The sequence below is a fragment of the Condylura cristata genome, unplaced genomic scaffold, assembly GCF_000260355.1.
Source record: "Condylura cristata isolate star-nosed mole 26May11 unplaced genomic scaffold, ConCri1.0 scaffold00014, whole genome shotgun sequence".
NCBI classification, from domain to species: domain Eukaryota; kingdom Metazoa; phylum Chordata; class Mammalia; order Eulipotyphla; family Talpidae; genus Condylura; species Condylura cristata.
The window spans coordinates 38,206,734-38,231,761 of NW_004567115.1; the positions used below are offsets into that span (position 1 = coordinate 38,206,734).

The following is a 25,028-nucleotide window of genomic DNA, read 5'->3' on the forward strand; positions in this document are numbered from 1 at the left end:
CTTGGGAAGGCAAGCCTTCCCCCGCAATTTTATCTCAGCAGCTCTCTAGCTGCCGACCCTGAAAAGCAGTGACCCTCAGGAGGGTGTTCCCCTTTGCTCAGCCGTCCTGTGCGTGGCTGTTGCCTAAGAGCCTATGAGCGGCAGGTCTGGAGAAGCAGGTGTGCGCGGATGGGCTCTCGGCTGGAACGCGCGCGGCCGCTCCTGGGCTTACCTGCTTCCTGTTAGCAGATTGTTGGCTCAGAGAGCATCTGCCTGCACCCCGTGGCTGCGGCTGAGGAGGTCTCTAGGTTCCCACTTGGCTGAGAGAGAGGTAAGATGTATTTATTTTTTTTTTTTTTTTGCCTTTTTAAAAGCATACAAAACTGAGCCTTAAAGATTTAGTCATTGTGTTATCTGGGCTTACCAAGGACCATACACACACACACACACACACACAAGCACACACACACTCTTACACAAAATAGTACTAGAGACACAGAATTTGGCTCAGTGAGTTTAGGTTCTAGAAATTGTAGAATACCAACAATCACCATGCATATGCCTTGGAGGTCAAAATAAATATTTACTGTTTTAGCAACCCCCCCGGCTTGTCCTGCGGGACAGTTTTTGAACCAACAATCTTTTTCTCACACAAACAATGGAATCTTTCATGACTTGCACTTTGACATATAGTGAGAGAATTACATGGGAAACCAGTGACTCCGAAATTGTGAAGCATTTATTTTGAAGCCTCATAAATGATTTATGTCATGCTGAACATACCTTAAAGCTATACATTGAAATTGAGGAGCCCCGTGGTCTATGTAGGTCATAAGAGCCAGTGGATCTTGTACTGGCGTATTCTGAACTCAGGGGCTGTTTGAATAGCTCATGGTAGTCGCGGAGTACCCAGAGAGGTGTTGGAAGCTGCTCCCATGTCAGTTCGGAGTATGGTGCATGCCACGCCAGCCCCAATACAACACCCCCATTGTGTGCCTCGGCGCGGACTGAATCCCGGGAAAGAAAGGAAATGAAATCTCATTGAGTTCAAGCCCAGCGATAGTTATGTGGTGGTAAAACTTCTTTTATTGCACAATTTCTCTCACAAGCAGATAGGCTTCAGAGATAGTGAAACCAAAACACCACACACCTCCTACAAATGTACAATAATCTTCACAGCAGATGTTTGCTGTCACTGGTAAGGGATAATAGCACAGACTTTGAATTGCGGTGGGAATTGCCCTTTAGGGTTTTTTGATTTGTAGTCTCTTAGGAACAAAGCTGACTGTGAGTTGGAATTGGTCTGTCAAATCGAAGTCCCTGGTAAAGAAACGATCAAATAATGATCAGATTCTGTTTCAGCAAAATTGCTGCTTATCTTAAATCAGTATTATTGTTGGGCTACCGGGAATATTGGGTCATTTATAGTGCTGTTGAAATTATTTAATAAACAAGATTTGATTGAAAACTTCAAGCAAGACCTCTGTCTACTGAAGATCAAATCTACTATGACAAGTAAAATAATCCCTATCTGACTTCTACTTTTATGAAACATTTGCTTGTTAACACCTCCTCCCCATATGGGTGACGTGGAATCATCTTTTAATATTAAGTATAATAATATAATGGTCATTGCGATGTATGAAGCATCCATCACCTATTTTAGATATAACCATATGGATATGTTCTCAGCTAAAAGTATTGCAAAGCAGGAGAATATTTTTGAAAACTTCTGTTCTATATGTCACCAGTATTCAAGCTATAAAAATGCAGACTAAGCTTTCTCAGTCTAGAAAATCATGTCCAAATATTTATTAATAAGAACAAATGGGGGCCCTTCCTGGTGGTGCAGTGGGTTGGAGCACCGCACTGCTAAGCTAAGCCAAGCCATGGCCACCCCAGTGCGAGTTTGAACCCCACCCCAGAACTGACCCACACGGGGCAGCAGACCTCTCCAGACCCACCAGCGCTCCCCTCAGCAGTGTACTTTGTTGACCTGCCTGTTCTGCTCCCTGCTCTGTCTCTGGTGAATCTTCCAGCTGCCTCCTGCACCTGTGGCCTACACCCCAGTTCTGTAGACATTAATAAATAAATCTTTTTTTTTTTTTTAAAAAAAGAACAAATGGGCAGAGAACCTATTTGTAAGACATTGTATAGGATGAAACAGGTGTGTGCATGGTACATTCACTTATGAACAGTTTTAGTCATCAGACAAGTTCTGTCCATAAAATTATGAACCTAGGAAGTGAGGCTGTTACAGAGAATGAAAGATAGCCTCTTACCAATTTCATTCCCTTCAATTTTGCATGGCAAAAATGAATGCTTAGACTCAGCACAGCGAGAATGTACAATAAAAAACAAGTAGGTATTACTTTTTTCTTGGGAGCAATTTTAAGGGAATAAGTTGTGGGAAGAGGTGAGGTACACCTGCTGATCATGTTCTGCCACCTTCGTGGTGGCAGCAGGTGGCACAGGAGCCTTGGCCCATGGGAGGAGTACCATGAAACTTTATATCTTTGTTGTTATTCTTGTATTAATTACATTTTAAGAGAATATGTTAGAAGTCATTAGCACTCTAAGTCTGATTTTGTTAAGCACATCTGTAGCATTTTTCAACAATCAGATGCAAAGTCATAAGCCCAACCTTGCAAAACTTTGCACCATGGCCTTATTTTCAGGCACTTCCCAACTTTCCTGCAATAGCAAATACTTTGTTAATTTCCTGAACACACCTACTAACTGTGGCAAAGTCAGTCTCCTCATACGGACTTTTTCAGTCTCCCCACAGTGCAAGATCCAGCGAGGCAGTCTCTCCAGACACTTTGCCTTCTCCTCTGCCTACATCTGAATCTGTGGCTCTCCGTCTGCCACTGCCTCTCTTGCACTTGTCTCTGCTCACAGACTTTCAGAATTTAATTGACTTCCAAATGAAGTTTGTCTGGTGTCTAGAATGTGGCATTCAGACATGGTAATGATAACCTTAGACTTCACTCTTTTCTTACTCGTTACAGTAAATATAGACTAGATCTTGAAATAGAAGTCCCTCTATCTATTATTCAGCCTTTTGTTAGGAAAGCCAAAAGTATATAGCAAATGCAATGAGCTTTTCATTTCCTTGATCTAAAAATATGACTTTAGGATTTGATAAAAACTATAAATGTACTATAACATACCCAAAATTTACAACATATTGATTTTAAGTAAAATGACTCAAAACTGGCAGCATTTAAAAGATGCTCTTTTTCTGTTTGCAGTCATTATCAATTTGCATGGAAAAGTAAGTGTGTTAAGTATCCCTATTAGAAATTCACACTCTAGTCAGGCCATTGCAAATTCATGTCAAATTGGTGACAACTAGTAGCTGATTATAGTAAAGGTATTTATGAACTCATTTCATACTGAAAAAAGAAAGTGGAGTTCATGAACTAAAAAGTCCAAATAGTTGATGTAAAGTCCATAATTGCAGAATTTCTTTTAATTTTCCTAAATAAACGTGAAAGTCACTGGTGATCACTAAAACTATACTTTCCTACAGTGTGAGTTTTTGAGTAATGGAGAAAATATTCATTTAGTATCACTCTTACTACCTACTTGTTCAGGTTAAGGACACGCTTACCCTTTTTCTCTAGAGGGCGTGGATATTATTATTATTATTATTATTATTTTACTGAGTCTAAATTGTTATAGTCATTCTGTGGGGGAAAAAAATCACCATAATGCTGTAAAAATTAAATGACTATATCAGGAATATAATCCTTTGTCTTCAAAATATCTCAGTGAAAGCAAAAATTGTAATTAAGATCGTAAGACTATGTGGAGGCTTAGGAAGCTTTTTAAAATATCCAAATGTCTGGAATACAAAAAAAAATATTTATATAATCACTTAAATTTATATTTCTAAATATTTTCAGATTATACTCCAGCATTGAATTTATTATAAAAAATAAGGTAAAAAGCAAATCTAAGTTATCATTCTGTCCTTTTAAAGCTTCATTTCGGCTATCTCCCCCCTGATTTTAATGTATAGCCTTCTAATTAAAAACAGCTTAAAAGAAGTTGTTTCTGTTCATCTTAAAGACTAATTAACTTTAATTATTTTAACTTGTCTATAGTAATTAGCTTTCAGGAAGTGTGAGTCCATAGCATTTGTGTGATTTTTAATATTTCATATTTTCAGTTATAATATTTTGAAAGGCTACAGTATACAGGCCTAGATTAATATATTTTTTAAGATTTATACAGAACTGGGGTACAGGCTAGAGATTCGGAGGGTGAGAGGATCCACCAGGGACAGAGTGGGGTGCAGAACAGGCAGATCGCCGAAGTACACTGCTGAGGAGAACAGCGGGCAGGCCAGGAGAGGTCTGCCACGCCATGTGGATCTCCTCCTGCGCAGGCGGGGATCGAACTCATGCGGAAGTGGCTTAAGTTTCTTAATGCAGTGCTTTAACCCACTGCGCCACCAGGGAGAGCCTAGGCCTATATTAATATTTTAAAAATGAGTGCACTCTTGTTGCATGAAATAACTGTAAAAGTTCTTCAAACTAATAATTTAATTATAAGTTATGTATTAAATTCTAAACTACAGATGCAAAGCCTAATACGGAGATTTTAAAATCTCTTTGTCTAATTCATTTCTGAAAAAATAACTGTAAGGAAGCACTTCTGTAGCTACTGAGTTCTAAGTACTGACAAATGAAACTCTTAATCCACCTAAAACTCAATGTGGGTGATCTTATTAGGGTAAGTGACAAAGAACCAGCAAAGACAGAGTTTTCATTCTGAGTTTTGGCAATATGACATACCCACTTGGAACTAGGTTACACTTTTCCCTTATCTTCAAAATAAATGTACTGTTTTACTAAATAGAACTTTTAGTGAAAAAGCTGGCAATTTCCTCTTCCCAATATAGGTCAGAGATGACGCATAAGTCCATCATTAATTCTGCCCTTTTGAAAAGCATCATTTGAAGGGAAAAAAAAAATCAGAAACTATTATCCTATCGATACTCTCATAAAAAGTTGCAGGTATTGACCTCATTCTCTTTGTGGCTACTTAACTACCCATTGACATCTGGTAGATAGCCAATTGGCACGAGCAGGTTTTGGTGGAGAGTGAAGCATGTACGGGTATGGAGGTGTGAAACTGTACCCCCAACACACTAATAACATCTGAGAAAAAAAAAAAAGAAGAAACCACACAAACTTTCACCTGTGTTCAGACTCACTGGGTCTACTAATACAAATCAGCTACTCTGTTCCTTCGGTCCTACTGACACCAGATCTTTGTACTTAGTAAAGTCTCCCTATATCACATACGATTAACTAACCATAAAAAGTTTAAGAAAGTAACACTTGGTTGCTAACAAGTAAAGTTGACTATTTCTAAGGTTATCATGATGCCTTCAAACCTAGTGATTTCCATTTTCCGGGTAAAGTTAAAAAAGGAAAAGAGATTAGACAGCAACAGCTTCAGCTGTTACCCACCTGTAACTTAATCCATCAGGCAGATAATTGGAGTATAGTCAAAACTATGTTTTATATTTTGTGGGGATAAGTAATTTTTAAAAGAACGTGCCTCTCAATATCTAGATTTGGAAATTTACATAAGATAGCATTACTAGTAGTGGCGAGAAAAACTTTAAAATCTCTTGGTTGTGCTGGAACTGTGTAAATAGACTTGTGTTTTTGCTACTTCTGATCCATTTAGGTAAAGGGAGGTCGTAAGAGGGGACTGGAAAAGGTGCAGTTTGCTTGGCTAGATGAAAAGTTACAGGGAAAACTCAACTTGCTTTTAAATTGTAGCTGGAACATTGTAGGCATTCAGCAAACTGATGGGTAGATTAAATACTCAGTATTTGCTGAATGGTGGATGGCTCACATAGGTCAGGTCTCCCCTCACTAAGCTGATCTTAACATTGATTAGAAATGCTGCTTCAGAGGCCCCCTGGTGGCTGAAGGGTTAAGTCCCAGCAATATGGTGAGATCAGCAGCCACTGCAGTAAGAGTTCTATCCCCAGCCAGGGTGCTGGCCCACAGCAGCTGACCCACATGGCACAGCAGACCTCTCCTGTCTCACCTGTTGCTCTTCTCAGGAGTGTATTTCAGTAGACCTGTCTGTCCTGCTCCCAGCCTGTCTCTGGCCTGCACCCCAGTTCTTGTATGCATAAATCAGTCTAACATAAAAATATATGACATAACTTAAAAAAGAAAAATGCAGTTTGAATTTAGATATAAAATGATCCTGTGCAAGTTCTCATTTTCCTAAACCATAAAAAAGAAAAAAGGTGAGAAGCTTAGAAAATGTTATTATTAAAAAACAAAATATAGTCTTCCTGGACAGTAGCACTGTGTTTTAATAATTACATAGTCCACCAGTATAAGCACTATCAGACACCAAGAAAAATCGATTTCTTCTTTTAACTTTCTTGAAGTTTCTTGTTGTGCTATATTTGTCAAGCTATGTGCTCAACCCTGAAGAGTTGAAAGATTTTCCTCTTAAATTAACATAAAAAAGAAAAGTTTAAACCTAGAGTTATGCAATGTTAAATCTTTAAGACTTCAGACTACAGTTAAACAGAATTCAGGATAAAAAAAGGTATCCATTAGGAGATCTTTTCAAATTAAAAGTCATGAAGAGCAGGAAGACATAACATGATCAACATATCTGCATCTGCTTAAAATTCAGAAAACAAAACAGCCAAATAACATTTAATAAATAATAGTGGAAGGTCAATTTTTTCAATGGAAAGATCATTGATAATAATATTAAGTTTTATAAAGTTTATCTGAGCTAGCTATTATCCTAAGCATTTTATACATGTTTACTTTTCATGATGGGCCTGGGACATTACACAATATTTAAGAATATTTTAAGTGAAATTTTCCAAAGTGTTTCATGTGATCTTCAATCATTTCCCCCAAAAAGAATTTAATGAATAGCACAGTTAGTCCTTCATAAAGGTTCTCACAACACTTTGTATGTTATTTTAAAAATACAGTTCAAATAAGTTTTTGTTGTACCTTCTTTATTCCATAAAACCCATTCATTTCTTTTTATAATCTTTATTTCCACACATCAAATATCTCCATTTCAGTCATTTTACATCTCTCTCCCTTGTTCTTGCCCTCTTATGCTTCCTTATTCTTTTTTTTTCTAATTAAGCTTACATAGATGGAGCTGGAGGGAATTAATAGAAATAAGTCAGAAGGAAAAACACAAATACTTGATGATGTCACTTGTCACTTATATGTAAAGTAGAGAAACACCAAGCAAAAGATCAGATGAGCCACACTAAGAACCAGCCCTGGAAATCTGACTATAGAACTGAAGTTGGGGTGGGGGGGGTAAGGGGGGTGGTCAGAGGAGGGGGGCAGGGCAGAGCAAGGTGAGAAGATCAAAGTGGACTATAATCTGGGACTGTGGGGGTCTTTGCGATGGGTATAGTATGATAACAACAGAAGGGAGAGATTATACTTCTAATATACAAACAATGAGAATTTTTTTATTTCTAAACTATTTTAACCTCATTTCAGTGCAGTTTTTCTGTATGTGTCTGATCTTTCCATAGGAAAGTGAACTCCATGAGAAAGCCATCTTCTTTTATTTCTGCTTTTCCCCCCTTCATATTGTCCTATGAAAGGTCCGAGGTAAATGAGCACAGGCTGGATGAGTAGCCCAAGTGGGTTGTGACAAATGTCAACAAATAAAATTTACACCAAGAAAAAGAGATGGAGTCAAAGTGGAATAGACTAGCACCATCATGAGAAGACTAACTCAGTCATGCTTTCCTAAATATTGGTTTTGTTATGGTCTTTTGGTGTGTCTTTGGGTAGATAAGCTTATTATATCAAACACTAAACTATATGTCATAGCAATCCTTAAGTCTTCACAAATCCTTAACAAAAGAAATCATGACACAATGGCCTGGCTAATTTAAAGAACCCTAGACTTTTCTGCCAGAAATTAATCTCCCAAGCAACCTAGTTATGAGTTAGTTATTTCTCACAATCAAGCAAACAACTTATAGAAAATGTGGGAAGGCATAGTTATCTCTTTTATCAGAAAAAGCTGTTATTCTTTTGCTCAAAACATTTATTTTGGAAAAAGGGCTTTCTTAGGTTAATAAATCAGATGACTAGTAATAGATCTTTAATTCTTTGGCACTGACTTTACCTAGAAATATTGCTATTTATATATATTGTCCAAAAGCTGATTATATCACAGACTTTCTACCATAAATTTATTCATATAACTAACAGAATTGATTGATTTATATTATAGTTAACATGAATTCTTCCCTTGAATTACAAAAGCCTTTCCTCCTGAGTACATAAAGTATTTTTAGCATACTTTAAATTAATTTTTAGATTTATTGGCCATAGAAAGAAATTCCATCAACTCTGTTTTATGAATAAAAGCAAATGATAATCAAAGTCATAAATAATCTAGTTTAATTTGAAAATCACCAAAAGTCCCAAATGTCCTTTCAGTGCTAATATTGATAGTTCTCTGTAAAATAATTTAATTTGATCTGCATATTACTAAGTAATATAGAAACGCATCATAGTCTTTTTGAACTCTAAACTTTTGCTTCCTTTGGAATGAATGGAGAAAACATGTCCTTGAAATTCTGCTTCACTCTTTTTGGCACTGATTTTAACTTTGCAACTGGCAAGAACGAAATGATTATGACTGTAAAATTAAGTTTCCTGGGGAATGTTCCATTCATGAATTGCCTCATTCCCAGACTCCTTGTATTAAATTGCATCCCATTTTTAACCCAGATTGTGAGGCAAAGTGCTGGGTTTCATGGTCCAGAGAAAGCCTCTTAGAAAAGGTCAGGAGCTTAAGAAAAGACCTGGAAGACACTTGGTCCCCCAAGTATTTGTTATTGGATGGGTTCATTTAAACAAAAGAGTTTTTGAAGTCAGTAGAAATTAGGGAAAGCTTTGTGGTAAATCCAGATGTTCTGATTTTCAACCAAAAGTAGAGCATTTTTTGAGAAATCTGTATGTATTAACTGAGTCATCTCAAAGGGTGGGAGTATTTTATCTGGCAGCAATAGTGATATTGAGAAAGGCTACTTCCCACAAGGGAAGATTATGCATTGGTCAATAGATTCTCTAGGAAATCAAATCATGTTTTCACATGGCAAGTATTATGCAAGGTTACAAATGATTTTAAGCTTATCAAACTAAATTTTCCCAACAGACACATCAGTGCCTTGAGTTTGCAATCAGCAAGGGGGCTAGCGTATTTGCAGACATCCTTCCTGCCTTTGGACTTGACCAAACATCGACAATCTCTTTAATGCTCTTTTCCCCAGACTTTAGAAGATTGTCTTTTTATTTGTTAGTGTGCTAATATAAACTAGTTGGTCATAATCTTTAGTTTTTCTTATTTTTTGAAAGAAAACTCAGATAGGGTAGGTAGAAAATGAGAAATCTGGGTAAAACCAGACTCACGTGTAGTTTTGAAGTTGTAGTTGTAGATACAAAAAAAAAAAAGATGTTTGAGTTTTCATAACTCATTCATTTAATCATTTATTGCATACCCATCAAGGCCTTATTATGTGTTTGACATGAATGTAAAGATAAGAAAATGACCCAACAATCATTTTAAAAGGTTAAGAATTTTGTGAAATAGATAAGACAGAACAATAAAGCTAATATCAACCATGGAAGGTGATAAAGTACTATAAGGGAGCAATAACCAGTAGATTAAATTTTTCCTTTAGAAATACATGCACAGAAGTAACTTTTTTCTTACAGTGTAAAGAAACTCTTTAGTTGTGTCAACAGAGTAAGTTCTAGAAGCTGATGGTAACTAGCTCACAGAAGGAAGCTTTCATAAAGGATCACGGAAGATGACAGAAAAATTGATATTAGAATCATGCTTTGTATGTAGTGGGATTTTAGCAATAACTTCAAAAAACAAGTTAGTATAAATTACCATGACTTTGAATATCTGATGTCAGTGCTCACATCTTTTTAGTAGGAAATGGTATTTCCCAGGCTGGGAGTTGGTGTTGACAAGCTTGGATTTGGGGCTCACACATTGTTGGGTGGGAGTCCTGGCTACAAACCTTCCTGCAGTGAAGAAGGCCAAGGCAAAAGACTTCCCTGCCACAGAGTTCCCTCATCTAAAAGGATCCAATTGTAATTATTCTATGGAGTTTGGTGTTCAGCAAAAGCTTTTTGTTTATTCCGCTCTTGTTTTTAAAAATACTACCAATTCAGTTTTCCTCGGGAATCTGAATGAAAAGATACATTATCTCAGAGCATTGTGAGAATCAAATGAATGATCCATGTTGATTATATATTCAAGAAAATAAAAAAGGCCTTGCCTACAGAAGATGCTCAAGACCTGTGAACAGGTATCATTTTCATTCCTATATAAGTGGGTTAAGTAGCAGGTGCTGTGTGCTGCTCATTTTCTTGCTGAGTTCAGCAGTGACTAATCAGAGTCTTGGCTCTTAAGGACAGCTCATGGTCTTTGGGGACAAGGAGGGGAGCAAATGACTGCACAGTAACACAGACTGAGGTGAGCAAGCATTTCTAGTTCTGCCTGGGGATTTCAGCGAGCAAGGTGGAGAGAGAGGTGGTAGATGGAGAGAACGCCTTGTGCAAGTGAATGGGGCGTGACAGAACATGGGAGGTTGGTTGGAGGGCCTGGAATGTGGGAACAGTGGGGAGAACAGGGCAGAGTTGTGTGGGGTGAGCCCAGGGGCTTTGCAGTCACATGACTTTGGAGTTCATTTCCAGCTCCAATTGCTGAGTGTGCCAGAACTGGTCCCTGGACCTCTTGAGTCCTGTTTTGATACTATAGAGCAGAGCTAACAGCACCGCCCTCTGAGGATTACCCTTCCGGCTAAGGAGAGTATTGCCAATGACTGGCTTAGCGCCTGGCTCCTTGAGCATGCAACGCATGGTGGCCACACCTGTTTTTATCTCCAACATCATGCTCAGCTCAAGGTCAGTGGGCTGGATCCTTGAGAAAAAAGAACCACTGGAGTTTCTTGAAGTGAGGAAAGTGATGTTCATGTGTGTAAAAGAGGCGCAGTAAACTGTAATAAACAGAAGAGCAGAAAATGGTTATGGAGAAATGGTTTCAATATTTTAGGCAAGCAAACAACTGAGGTATGAACTGAAGTCATGGGTCAAGGAGAAAAGTGAGAGATTCATTCAGTCAGGACTCTGAAATGCCTCTGAAAATGGTGACTTTTATTTTTATTATTTTTTTAAGATTTATTTATTTATGCATACAGAACTGGGGTACAGGCCAGAGGTACAGGGGCAGAGACAGAACAGGGTGCAGAACAGGCAGATCTACGAAGTACACTGCTGAGGGGAACAGCAGGTGGGCCAGGAGAGGTCTGCCGCACCATGTGGTCATCTCCAAGGCAGGTGGGGATTGAACTCAGACGGAAGTGGCTTTAGCTTCTTACTACTGTGCTTTAACTTGCTGCGCCACCAGGGAAGGCCAAAAACAGTGACTATTAAGCAAGCTTAGAAAGAGATTTTTAGGGCCTCTTTGATGGCACAGAGGTTGAAGTCTCTCAGTAACTATGAAGTGATCCACAGCCACTGCAGCACGAGTTCGATTCCCCGCCAGGAAGCTGACCCACATGGCGCAGCAGAACTCGCTGCCCACTGCTCCTCTCAGCAGTGTATTTCAGTCAGTCTGCCAGTTGTGCTCTCCACTCTGTCTCTGGTGAATACTCTCACCCCCCACACCTCTAGCCTACACCCCAACTCTTCTATGCATAAATCTATAAGTCTTTTATAAGAAAATAAAAAACATGATTCTAATTCAGGAGGTAGGGCATTGATAGAGATAAACTTCTTTGCTTGCAGAAGAGCAGGTGAGCATCACTGAGGCAATATTTGGCGGCTAAAGAATATGTGGGTGTTTGCCCTGGAATGTGCTGATCCCACCATGACCAAGGAACACGAGGGCAAGAAGGACACAGCCTGGGGCCTGCAGTCTTTTGGTATGGGTGGAATGCAGGGTGCCTGATATGGAAAGATAGGGTGTAAAATTGGACGAGCAGGCAGAGATAGACTGCAGCATAATTAAGTCATACTGAGTCAGAATTGCTAACTAGAAGGCACTGGAAGAGTTGGAGCAGGACGTCCAATACCAAGATTTCCATTATAAGACGTCTACTCCAGGGTAAAGGAGATCTGAGGGGCAGGTAAGACTAAATTCAAGGTCTCACGATGAAGGATCACAGAAGGCACAGGAGAAAGGTAGAAAGCCGTGGGTAGGACAGGGTTGGAGAGAAAGTGCTGGAACTGAGAGATTCCAGAGATGGGATCAGTAAGCAGTTAGCATTCACCTGGGGACAGGCAAGGGCAAATTTTGATTCCCAGATTTCTTTTTTGGGAAAATCAAGATATGAAAATGTGGTGAAAATATGGAAATTGGAGTGAGCTTTTTTGAAATGTGCAGGCAGGAGGGACATCTAGGTGGAATAATTCAAAACATGGCTGAAAAGGGGATGTAGGACAGAAGAAATGTAATTGGAGCTGCCAATTCAAGCCACATACATGATTTTAAATGTTCTAGTAGTGACACAGTAAAAAGGTAAAAAGAAATGGATACCCGCTTTTTTAGTACATTTTCTGTAGCCCAATATATCCAAAATATGTAAACATGTAATGTAATGTAAAAATAGCAATGACTTATTTTACAGTCTTTATTTTTGGATCTGTAGTGTAGATTTTACACTAAGTGTGTTCTCTTGTGGCTGTTTTCTTCTTTTGTTTTGTTTCGTTTAGTTTTGTTTGTATTGAAGTAACGTTGCTTTGTATTGTTTGTATTTTGGAAGTAGAGGGTTTCTACACAGCACTCCCATCACCAAAGCAACCACAGTCCCCCCAAGTCCCAGTGCTCACCAACCCCCTCAACTTTGGGCTGACCTCACCCACCTCAGAATGTCTGGTTTCCATAGTCAGCTTTCAAGAGCAATTTCTCGGGGCTGGTTTTATCTGCCCCTTCGTCTGGTTGCTCTTGATTTCACGTATGAGTGACACCATCCGGTATTTGTGTTTCTCCTTTAGACTTATTTCGCTTAGCATGATCCCTTCCAGCTCCATCCCTGTTACCGCAGATGCTATGAGTGTGTCTTTTTTGATTGTTAAGTAGCGTTTCCTCTTAGTGTAGTCTGAGTGTAAGGCATCTCACACTTAACAGAACATCTACGGTCCAGCTAGTTCATCTCAAGCGCTCAGTAGTGGCCCGTGTGTAGTGTCTACTGTCCTGGACGCACAGATCCAGGTCTCCAGAGCCAGTCAGAGCAGTCTATTTAAGAGTAAACAGAAGAAAAGCCTTCTCTGAAGGTAAAAATGGAAGAGAGTTCTATAGAAACAGCAGGGGGAGACAGCAGAAGCAGAGAGGTGATAAAGGCCCCTGTGCAGTGGCAGGGGAGGAAAGAGCCAGGAATTGCAATAATTACCCCTGACCTGACCTGGATTTTCTGTCTTAAGGATGAAGGATGTGAGATTGGAGTCTCCAAACTTTTGGGATACTTTATATTGGTGTTTTTGCACCAGGAACTGCTGTGTAATATATAGAGCCAGGGCAACATGAAATGTGGTACCCTAGTTCAAAGATCACTCGTGATTGCCCGATGATGACCACACTTGGCCTTTGTGAGCAGGATCAAGTGTAAGTGTTCTGGTCACAGGTCCCTAAAGCCAACTCTGCTCATGACTTGCATTTTTACATGGATTTGCACTGTATGTAAATACTCTTGCCTTTTGTGACACAAACACAATGCACTTACTGAGAGGAGTTATGAGATTGGACTCCTGTGGAGTATCACTGCTGGTGTTCGGTCTTCCTGGCTAAAGAAAAAAGCAACTTTTTCCCAGGCTGGATGTGAGTCCTGCTATGCCTGTCCCACATTTTCTGCTCAGTCAGGAATGCCTCAGTCATGCCAGAACATCATCACCCCACATCCTGCATCATGTCTGGTCCCGTAGGGACCAGACAGCTTCATTATTCATTTCACCTTCTAAAAATCCCTTTCCTCCACTCTAACATGGTAAGAGAGCACCGTGTCTTCCTGAATTCTAAAGCAGCAGCCTCTTCAGCAGATTAAGGAAGGTGCACTGGACCAAGAGAACAGAACTGGAAATTTTCTCTAAAAGCAGAATAGATAGCACATGAGGTGAGCTGTGTGTCTGGGGTCCCAAGCCAGTGCCTAATGATGCCTTATTTTGACTTTTGCATTTCTGGCATTTGGTAAATGGGACCTTCCCTATATTAAACATGTAAATCGAAGAATCAATTTCAAGCTTCCCCTGTAGTACACTATGCACAAAAGCAGGCACCTGCCTCACTGACTGGCACCAACCCCCCGATGGCCCCAGATACTCACTCATGTGCCTCCGTCTATTTCCCCCCTTCCTGGTCCTCCACCAGCTTCTCCCTTTCCTTTCTTTATCTCCCCAGGTTATCACTTTTTTACATGATTATTGTAAAATTTCAAATGATCATTCAAAGCCAACAGTCATTGTACTTAGTGAACAACTTTATGTGGTTTATTCTTGATGCTGAGGTTTAAAAGTCAGTAAAGAATATGTTTCTTCTTTCCAAAAAAAAAGAATGAATGAAGTACTTTTAGCATTTTGATAGTCCCACACTGAGGTTTCCCTCTGTATGTACCTCGTCAAAGGCAGCTTTCCTCCATTTCTGTGTGACAGTCCCTTCTGATTTTGCAGGAAAGAGGCAGGCAGGGTGGGACCTGCAGGAAGTGCAGAGTCAGGCAGTGGGCCTGGCCTCCGTGGAGGTTTGTCCGCTTACTTGGGGCTTAAATACTTTCAATCACAAGTGACATACATGGAAAATGAAGTTATGTTTGTCTAGCTTGTAGGACTGGTAGTTCTATTATATGAAATAATCCATGTGATCTATATATAACAAGGCCAATAAGCCATAACTATGGCATCAATCAAAATCTAGAACAAAGGAGAAGTGGGGGAGGGGAGTCTCCCAAAGGTCTTGATGTAATGAAAGCCTGATTATGTCCAAGAGCAAAAACATGACATAGAATACTCATTTCCACAATAGATGAATAATAAACTTTAGAATAATATCTTTTAAAAAAAAAGATTTTATTTCTTTTCCCAACCATAACATTATTCATGAATGATGGCAACATTTCAATAAAGAAATGAGTGCTATTTTTTTTAATTACAAAAGTTTATTTTTACATCATTTTGTACATTTTTTTTTTCCATCTCAATTGTAATCCCCGCAGGTTTCCCATCACCAAGTCACCCGTGTGCCATCACCATAATCCCGTGCATTTCCCTCCCCCCCCCCGTTTTTGATCCCATTCCCCACTCCACTCCCACAAAATGTCTCTGTATATGGTTGTTCATTATTTTTGCTATTTTCTCACCTGGTCCATTATACTCCTGCTATGACTGAAACCATCCGGTATTTTTCTTTCTCTTTCTGGCTTATCTCACTAAGCATGATCTTTTCCAGCTCCATCCAAGTTGCTGCAAAAGACATGTGTTTCTCTTTTTTGGTTGCTGAGCAATATTCCATTGTATATATGTACCACATCTTTAAAAAAGATTTTATTTATTAATGCATGCAGAACTGGGGTACAGGCTAGAGGTGCAGCAACAGCGAGAAGATTCACCAGAGACAGAGTGGGGAGCAGAACAGGCAGATCAACAAAGCACACTGCTGATGGGTGAGACAGGAGAGGCCTGCTGTGTCATGGGGTCCCCTCTGGGGCAGGGGTCGAACTTGCAGTGAAGCAACCATGCTTGGCTTAGCTTCGCAGCACAGTGCTCCAACCTGCTGCACCACCAGGGAGGGCCTGAAGAATAAAATTTAAAGCCTCCTCGTAGAAAACCCACCAGACTTTCAATGATCACAGCTATTCAATTTGTAGTTTACTTATGAAGCTCTGGGTCTAGCGATGAAGCTCTACCTCTTCTGGTCATGTCAGAATTCTATCACACTAAGGCACGCTAATCTTTAGGGCATTAAGTTATGAGAAGCATTCATTGTTAGAATGTTAGGATAGAATTTGGAAGAACAATGTTTTTAAAGGTTCTTATTCTAAAAAGAATCATCTTGTGGTTTTGCTTAGAGAAGCATTTTAATTAAATGCTCCAAGAACTAGCTTAAGAATGCATTCTATAATCTGTTCCCAATAGATTGACCAGCTTCGTTCTGTTTTTCTAGGGCTGATATCAAATTCACCTTTATGTCATGTGGTACTGAGCTTTGTGATCTGCAAGGTTAGTTAGGAATGTAAAATAACAGTAAGTATTCTTAAAGGTAATAATAATAGCTACCATTCATAGAATGTATACTGTGTTGGGCAGTTTGCCAGATTCTTTAAATACCTCTCATTGACTATTCACAAAACACTCTGATGAGGGTATTATTCTCATTTTACGGAAGAGGAAACAGGCTCTGAGAATTTAAACATGTTGAGAAGGTAGAATTCAAATTTGGATCGGCAAGATTCCGGCCCCTGTTCTCTCAACATTTTTCTAAGCTGTCTGTCTGTGAGCACTACATTAGCCAGAAGAACATGCTATCATTCCCATTTGCCATTCTTTCTATATTTTTGTTTGCAGGCTCTCTGGAAACATTTCTTTATAAGCATCCCTCAAGATTTTTTATTCTCAAGTCAACAATAAGCAGAGACAGGCAGGGTTAAAGGCAATCTAGAATGTCCATGATGATTATTCCATTGTAATGAGAATGTGCATGATGAATCTTTTTGAAAATTTTGTATGTGTTGTCCAACTGTACTTGGAATCGTGAAAATGTCAGAATAGGATGTGCTTCTAGATAAGGACCAAAAGGAATTTGTGTGGCCCAGCCATGCTGAGCCACTAAGTGTGAGGCTGAGCTGTAGAAATGTTGTTTAAATCTCTGTATAGAACTATGCTCTCAGTTCCCTTCTATTGTTAGATTTGCCTTCGCTCTAATTTGGGAGGTCATTGAGCAGATGTGCCAGTGGAAAACTGATCACTACCAACTTGGTTTTCTGTTCTCAAAGTCAGTGGGCCTGTTTACAGGCTGTGATGGTTTTACCTTGGGATTAAGAATGATTAGTTCTACTTTGGAACCAAATACGGTTCAGTTGGAGTTTGCAAAGAATTAAGAGTCTTGGGGCTGTGTGCAAGTGGAACAATTTCCCTTTGTTAACAATGGCACTCTGATCCAAAAAAGAAAATGGCCACTCTGAGAACATGTGCTTTTGGGAAACACAATCTCATTTTCTTCACTTAATAAAAGAGAACTTACCATGATAGAGAGCTACTATGAAAACTCACATTTATGATCCATTCCATTGCACAGGGGAGTCCTAACTCTCTAGGTGGGAGAGTTCACCCAGGGTGTCTAAAAAATAAAGAAGTAAAAGAACAATTCAAAGGCTTATGCTCAAAGCCTCCACTGGCCTATGTATAATACCCAGTCTGTCTTGATTGACTTTTCTCATTCATTATTCCATCATTCATTTTCCATCTGTGTGAGGTGAGCCTTCTCTAAGTCAGGCTCTGTTACAAAAGTGGCTTATTACAGGAAAATATCAGAGGGATTATCAGCGATACCTTAAATTAATAAAGTTAAATGATATATATATTTTAGAATATTTCTCTGTGGAATGGAAATGCTTTCCACCAGCCCACAGGACTACTGTGAGAATAGGAAGTTAACATTCTTGAAAAGAAAACATTACAGTTTCTTTTATATGAAGAGATCATAATCTTTAAGTGTGTCCACCTGCACAAATAAATGGCATAAAACATGAATCTATAGATTTTGTTGGAAACTATTCCAACCTTAGAGTTACTCAGCCATTCAGGTATCTCGCAATGATTCCTGAGGTTTAAAGTCCTTATCCACTTGGGAGAAGCCATTAGTATCTATTTAACAGATGAAATGACAAAGATACTTTTATTTTTTCTTGTAGAACTACAGTGATTATCATGTAAGTGAGAATCAAGAACGTTTTTGTTTAAATGTGTCTTTGTGTGAGACTGTAGACAAACAGCATGTGTTAATAGACTGATTTAGTTACATCATCATTTTTATATCTTACCCCAATTCTAGCTGTCCTAGAACAAAGGTGACATATCCACTGAGCCAGTAAGTGGTGATAAGTAATTCATATTTTACCATTTATTTGCAGTGAAACAAAACCCCTAATCTCCTGCCTCCTCAAAGTCTGTGTAACTGGAGCCATGTTTCATCAGCTTAGAAACTAGTAAGGACCATTCATAAGCCTTTTAACCACAGGAGACATATTATTACTTGCAAAACAGAAATGACAAGCAAGGTTCAAAGGAACTGCTCACTTTGATTTGGAAACAGTACAAGAGAGTTATATGTATTCATATTTGTAGGAAAAAATTTTAAGATCAAAACTAACTTCCAAATGCACCAAGAGTGTGAGCTGAGACACAAGAATAGCAGCAAAATCACAACCATTCCTTGTCTTGTGTATTTGGAAAAAAAAAATTAATACTTAACAAGCTTAATAAAATATTGTATTAAAAACAAAGGTGATTTGAATGTTATGTCTTCAGTGATTCGGTTGTGAAAACATTGATACATAAGGTAACACACAGATCTATCCTTTAAAAAACATAAGAATAAATGAATTTATAGAACAAAATTGTGACCCTATTTGATAAATCTACATATAAATCCATAAGCTAAAGCTGTGTATTTATTATATTAAAACTAATTATTTATAAACATGATCACATCCATAAATATATATTAATATAAATAAATATCCAATATAATACATTCTATAACAATGAAACAAAAAATTTATAATTATAAATATAACTTACAGTAAGTTTCATATTTGCATCTTGACAAATCATAAAATTATTCTCTTTATTTTAAATAATGTCTATAAGAAACTTGAAGGTTCAAGTATCTTAATTCAAATCTGGATGAGATGAACACCGTGAAGAGAGTGAGTCCTCTAACAGAGATGGTTAGAAGGAGCAGAATACAGTTTCCTCTGAACAATGAAAGTATCTAATAATCATCTCAGGGTAACACAGAGTAAGCTTTATAACTGGACCTTGTGCTGCTATTTGAGGGTTTAAAAAAAGAACAATATTTGTTAACTGGTAGGATAAAAGCACCACAACAAAGACAACCTAACCTGGTCTCGATCTGTTAGGTCAAACACCCCAAACAATAATTGGAGTCTGTGCCCTGAGCTTGGGAACTGGATATTCACCAGCTCATGTTCTTGAGTTTGTAGGTTGTGGTGTTTGTTACCATTTGAAATTTCCAGCACCTTCATAGTCACCCAAATAGAATTTGGTAGAGAAGTCCAATTTGGGTCTCACAAGTCTGTTCAAATTTGGAGTGCAAGTCTTTTCAAAAAGAGGCCAAGGGATAGATCCTAATCAGTAACACGAAATCAGAGTTCACGTTACAGAATGTAGCAACACTGCAATTTATAGCCAGGTTAGGCCACAGGCACTGGGCACCATTTCTTAGACCTTTCCAGTTCCTTCTTCTCTTACCAACACTGCATATGCAAATCTAAAGGTGACCTGAATCTAGTCCTCTTTATCTGTCTTTGCAGACAGGATTCATTACACTATATAATTGTAAAACTTACCAAATAAGTATATTCTGACATAATGGCTTAAAATTAACTCAGTGTGACCTTATTTTTCTGAGGAATTTTATTAACCCAGCCTTACATTAATTAAAAATTATCTTCTCTCTGAAAATTACCTAACTTTCTAATCATTCCCTATTTATTATAGATGATTGTTCTCCTTTAATAGCTTATTGATTCTTAGGTCACTTTATTCTACTTGAGTTTGACTATGATTAATTAAAATGTACCTGAAATTGAATTTTGAAGCTCCATTGTTTACTTATTTTCTTTTGAAAAAATAGTCCATAAATTTATTTCTCCCATGGAATTCCTTCTCTTTAAAATTATTAAACATCTCCTCTTATCACCTATTCATGCTTATTTTCTTTTCTGTTTAAAAACTTTGTTGCAGTGGAAGCTATCATCTGATACTTAAATGAACCTCTTGTGTGTAGCATTAAGCTCTAATTTAGTTAATAAAGGCTTTGAATAGCAAGTCTCTATCAAAGCAGCTCTCAGGCCAAAGAAAGTAGAAGTTGGTCTGGAGCAGGCACAGTACAGGAAACACAGACTGACAAGACCCAGTGGGAATGCTCATTCCCTCTCTGATCTAGAATATTCTGTTTATGTCTTGCATCTCCACTGGGTCAATGTCTCCCAGATCCTGGTCCTTATAATAACTTTCCTAAAAATTGATCCTCCATGTCCCAGTTTTCAAAATGTAAAGGGAATAATTTAGTAGGTTTGGTAAAGTCTCTTCTATTTATGATTCAAGGTTAAATGAAAAGTAAGAAATAGGCCCTCCCTGGTGACGCAGCGAGTTAAAATATAGCACTAAGAAGCTGAAGCCACTTCAGCATGAGTTCGATTCCCGCCTGCCCCAGAGGTGACTCACATGGCGCTGCAGACCTCTCCTGACCCTCCTGCTGCTCCCCTCAGCAGTGCACTTCGTCAATCTGCCTTTTCTGCTCCCCACTCTGTCTCTGGTGGGTCCTCTCACCATCCCTGCACCTCTGGCCTGTACCCCAGTTCTGTATGCACAAATCTTAAAAAAAAAAAAAAAAGGTAAAAAATAGAGAAGCCCAAATTGATGCTGGAACTCTCCAAACAATACCATATCCGTGAAATATTGTAGGCAGGAAGACCTCAGGTAGGAGAAGAACACAAAAAGCCTTCCCATCTAGAGTCAGCATCACAGCATTCAGGCACGAAACCTATGAGTCCTGAAGGTGCAGACTCTAACCCAGTATCGGGAAGAGACTGGGAGGTGGAGTAGAGTGAATGGAACCAGAAGAATTGAGTGTTACATTAAACACTCCTGTGAATCAAAGAAGAATCGAAATTCATAAATATCAGGGAACTAAGGTTATTACCATCTTTCTATAAAGAAGGAAAATACAGGTGATATATACAAATAACCCCATTTCAAGATGCTTTTCATAATCCCGTTGTGTAGTATAATGGTTGCTATGGCAACCTTTTTCTCCTTACAGTCTCTCCCTTCTAAATATGCTGTGTGTGAAAACATTAATTTACTTTTTCTTAAATGTATTCCCCATAATATCAGTTCAGTTGGTCAACAACTGTCTCTTAGCTATTTTCACTTAAATAATCAAGTCTTCTATGCACTATTGTTTCAGTTTTCCACTTAGATTTTCTCCATCTACTTTTCTGATATATATATATATATGAGTATATTGTGAATAATATTAATATATATTCATAATATACCATATTATGAATATTCATACATATTCATAATAAACTATTACTCCTAAAGGAGCTAATAGGCCAGTAAGAAAAAGACAGACAAACAGCAACAGCCATGTATTAAACTTGTCTTCTGCAACAGTCACTTACTGAGTTAATGATTTTCAGACAGCATCTCATTGAATCCTCACAAAATGCTCCCCCAAAGCAAGGCAGTGTTATCTACATTTTCTAGATAGAAAATCTAGTTTCAGATGACTGAACCTGCCCAAAATTACAAGGTTCATCTGGGGAAGCCAAATCCCCAGGTCAATTCTGCCCATTTCCAAAGTCTCCTTTTTTCTTGTAATGTGATTTTTGCTACCATAGAGGGATACTCATATTACAGTTATCAATCTCTGTAATTGTAGTGGGTGGGTACGAATTAACTTGCAACAAAGGTGGATAGGATAATGCTGCTTCTTTTACCTGGTGGTGGAAAGAAAGACTGTTACAAGGCCTTGCAGGTCCATACTTTGCCAGTATCTTTCTTCCCCTGTCTTCTGTTCACCTAATTGGATGAAGCTGTTGTGTCAACCCTAGGCAAGTTATTGGCAGGGATGGGAATTTTTGTAATTCTGTTGTTTGGCAATTCCATGAATTCTTGACAAAAATTAAAATAGGAAAAAATCATAAAACTCTGAAGTGATTTATCTGAAATAAATGATAAATTGAATTCAGTATGTAAGTGTATTTAATTCATTTCATTTTTCCCAGTGGCAAAGTAAAGATCAATTAATATATCTGCAAAGAAAAAAAAAAAGTCTAATTTAAAAAAATTCCTGAGTATTGTGTGCTAGTTGTGGTTTCCAATACATTATTACTTCAATTACCCAAAAGTCTTCTAAAGACCTGGTAGTGTATACTGAGAACAGGATAAACAGTGAACTCCTGTCTTGTATTTCCTGTGGATTAATTACATCCCCACTTTTCAGATAAAGAAACCAAGACTTAAAGATGCTTGCCCATGTCAAGGTGCTAATGAAGGGTAAATCATAAATTTACAGAGGATGAATCCTCACAGGCTGTGTTCTTACCCACGGGCCTGTTGTACTCAGTGAGACACTGATGATGGCAACAGTAACAATCACAATTTAGGAAGCGCCTATTGGGCTCTGGTGTTGTTCTAAGAACTTTGAACAGTATTCATTCACTTAATCCTGAAAACCATCATAGAGTGGTCAAATCCTGCTATGATTTTTTTACTAAGAGAATAGAAGCACAAGGAGATTCATGTAGCCACACATCGGGAAGCCTTGGCGTCAAATTCAGGGGTGACTGACAACCTCCAGACCTTGCTCTCAATCACTAGACTCTTGGCAAATATGAATTGAAAGACAAAATATTTACATATGACTACCTACTATAAAAACAAATGTTTTATGACTTACATTCATTTCCTCATTTCATGGCATTTGTGGCAAGAATGCTTAAAATAATTTCCACTATGAATGCATGATTCTAGTTTTATTTAGCTCTGAAAAATCATTGGCTTCCTAATCCAACACACCATCTCATAATTGTGATTGATAGCCTTCACTATTTTAAGAACTCTTAAGTAGAACTCTTTTTTTATACCGAGATAATGTCAGTTGATAATACTGTATATGTTATGAGTAAAAATCTCTAAGGTTATTTAATCCTCAAACATGATAACTTTACTCGTGTTATCTTTTCAAAACTATTTTTTCTGTCACAAGGACAAATTCCATCATTCAATGTAGATTTGAAAAGCTTGGTAAACTACACTGAGGTGACCCTGTTCAAAGTTTTCTGAACAATGACCTGGCAATGTATGCAGAGAACAGGATAAACAGTGGGTTCCTGTCTTGTATTTCCTGTGGACTATTGCTGTATTCTTATTTCTCTTAATACCACTGATCCTGACATGTTAGTTTTAGGAAGAAGTTAATTACTTTACTGTATACAGAATTAAAAATAAAAATCAAATGATGTCTTTCCTAGAGCTTCAAACCCATTCACTGTTTTTTCATGGAGGTTTTCACTCCATTAGGAAATGATAATGCACCTGAGACTTAAAGCTACTTTTATTGTGAGGACTCACTGTGGTGTCCAGAAGTCCAGAAGGTGCTCAAGACTTCTGAATAATTTTTAGACAATATCATAATGACAGGCCCAGTACTTACTGCTGTCTTTCTTTCAGCCTGGTGTAACAAATCTGTGCTTCAATGGTGGTATTAGGTATGCTTCCAGCTTCAAGTAAGGAATCACCTCAACAAAATTATCTTGCCAGGTGAGAGTTTCCTGTCCTCAAACAGGAAGCTCTGAGTTCAGTTCTTCACCCCACTCCCTCCTTGGTAGGTGCTTCCCAGAGTGGCATCCACATTTCTGTCAGCTTAATGGAGAAGTGAAGGGTTAAAGGGCAAAGAAACCTTCTCAGGACGTCCTGTGTTGTCATTGTGTGTGAGATGTGTTGCCTACAGTGTATTGGCTAGGAAAGGAAATCTGGGAGGTGAGTTTTTAAACAGGCCTATTAGCAGAAATCTGTAATAAGGATGAAAGCAAAATGATACCCAAGTGGTAGAAAGCAGGGTTTGCCACAGCATGTTACCTATTGGGCTTATTTTAAAGCAGAATGCATATAGAATATATGCCTTGATTATAAAATGACATGTATCAAAGAGAAACCTGAAAATGGTCCTCAAAGAAATACCTGCTGAGAAATAGAGAGCTCATGCTCTCTGAAGGAGAACATATGAGCATTTACTTAGATGCAGGGTCCTTTCTCAGTCCTGCACCTCAACACAGAACAACCAGGACTAAGGCCTGACAGGCCTCTTGTATCTCCACTGCAGACCAGACACTTCTAGCTCAGACCTAGGAGTATGAACAGAGGTCACCCACCTAACCCCTTAAATGTATAAATAAAGACATATTAATGAATGTATTAATACATTACACACAATATAAGAACTGGGGTGTAGGCCAGAGGTGTGGGCATGAAAGGACTCACCAGAGACAGAGTGGGGAGCAGAACAGGCAGATCTACTGCAATACACTGCTGAGGGGAGCAGCAGGCAAGACAGGAGAGGTCTGCTGTGCCATGTGGGTCAGCTCCCAAGCCTGGGATTGAACCCATGCTGCAGTGGCTGGCAATAGCTTCATAGTGCTGAGACTTTAATCCCTGTGCCACTAGGGAGGCCGCCCAATCTGACCTTTTGTGTAAAATTGAGGCAGCAATTTTTGATATTTCTCACATGCCTATCCCATACCTTCTTAGGAGTTTCCTTTTGTGGATGGGACTATTGTTGCTATTATTAGTAGTTGAATTTACTGTTCAATCCCAATCTTTCATCTGGCATACATAAAAGTGAGATGATTTGTAGGTCCATGAGGTACACTATGAGGTGGGAGGTGTTCTAGCCACTCTGGCCTTACCCAGCCACCTGCCCATTGGGGAGGATTAGAAAGCATCACTGTCCCCCACCCAGGACACACCCATAGGGGACACACCCAAGAGGAGGGAAGTGTGGATCAGAGTGCAGAAAATGCTAGTATTTTCTTTAATGGTTACCACCTACAACCTATATTTATTTGGACAGTCTTTCTTAAACTGTAGATAGAATGTATCTGGAGTTCCTTCTAACCCTCCAATGCCAATCAACTATTCCTTATTGTCCCTTATGCATCCTTCATCCTCTGAGTTTCA

General features: G+C 38.6%; 1 protein-coding gene across 5 annotated transcripts in view; it reads left to right on the plus strand.

The window, feature by feature from the left end:
* Window positions 1-200: 200 nt before the first annotated feature.
* The window catches only part of SORBS2 (sorbin and SH3 domain containing 2), a 194,678-nt gene continuing 169,850 nt past the window's right edge, over window positions 201-25,028 (plus strand). For all 5 annotated transcript variants that reach the window (XM_012724884.1, XM_012724885.1, XM_012724886.1 and 2 more), the window contains exon 1: window positions 201-310. The gene's annotated coding sequence lies outside the window, so the exon portion shown is untranslated. The remainder of the gene's footprint in view (window positions 311-25,028) is intronic.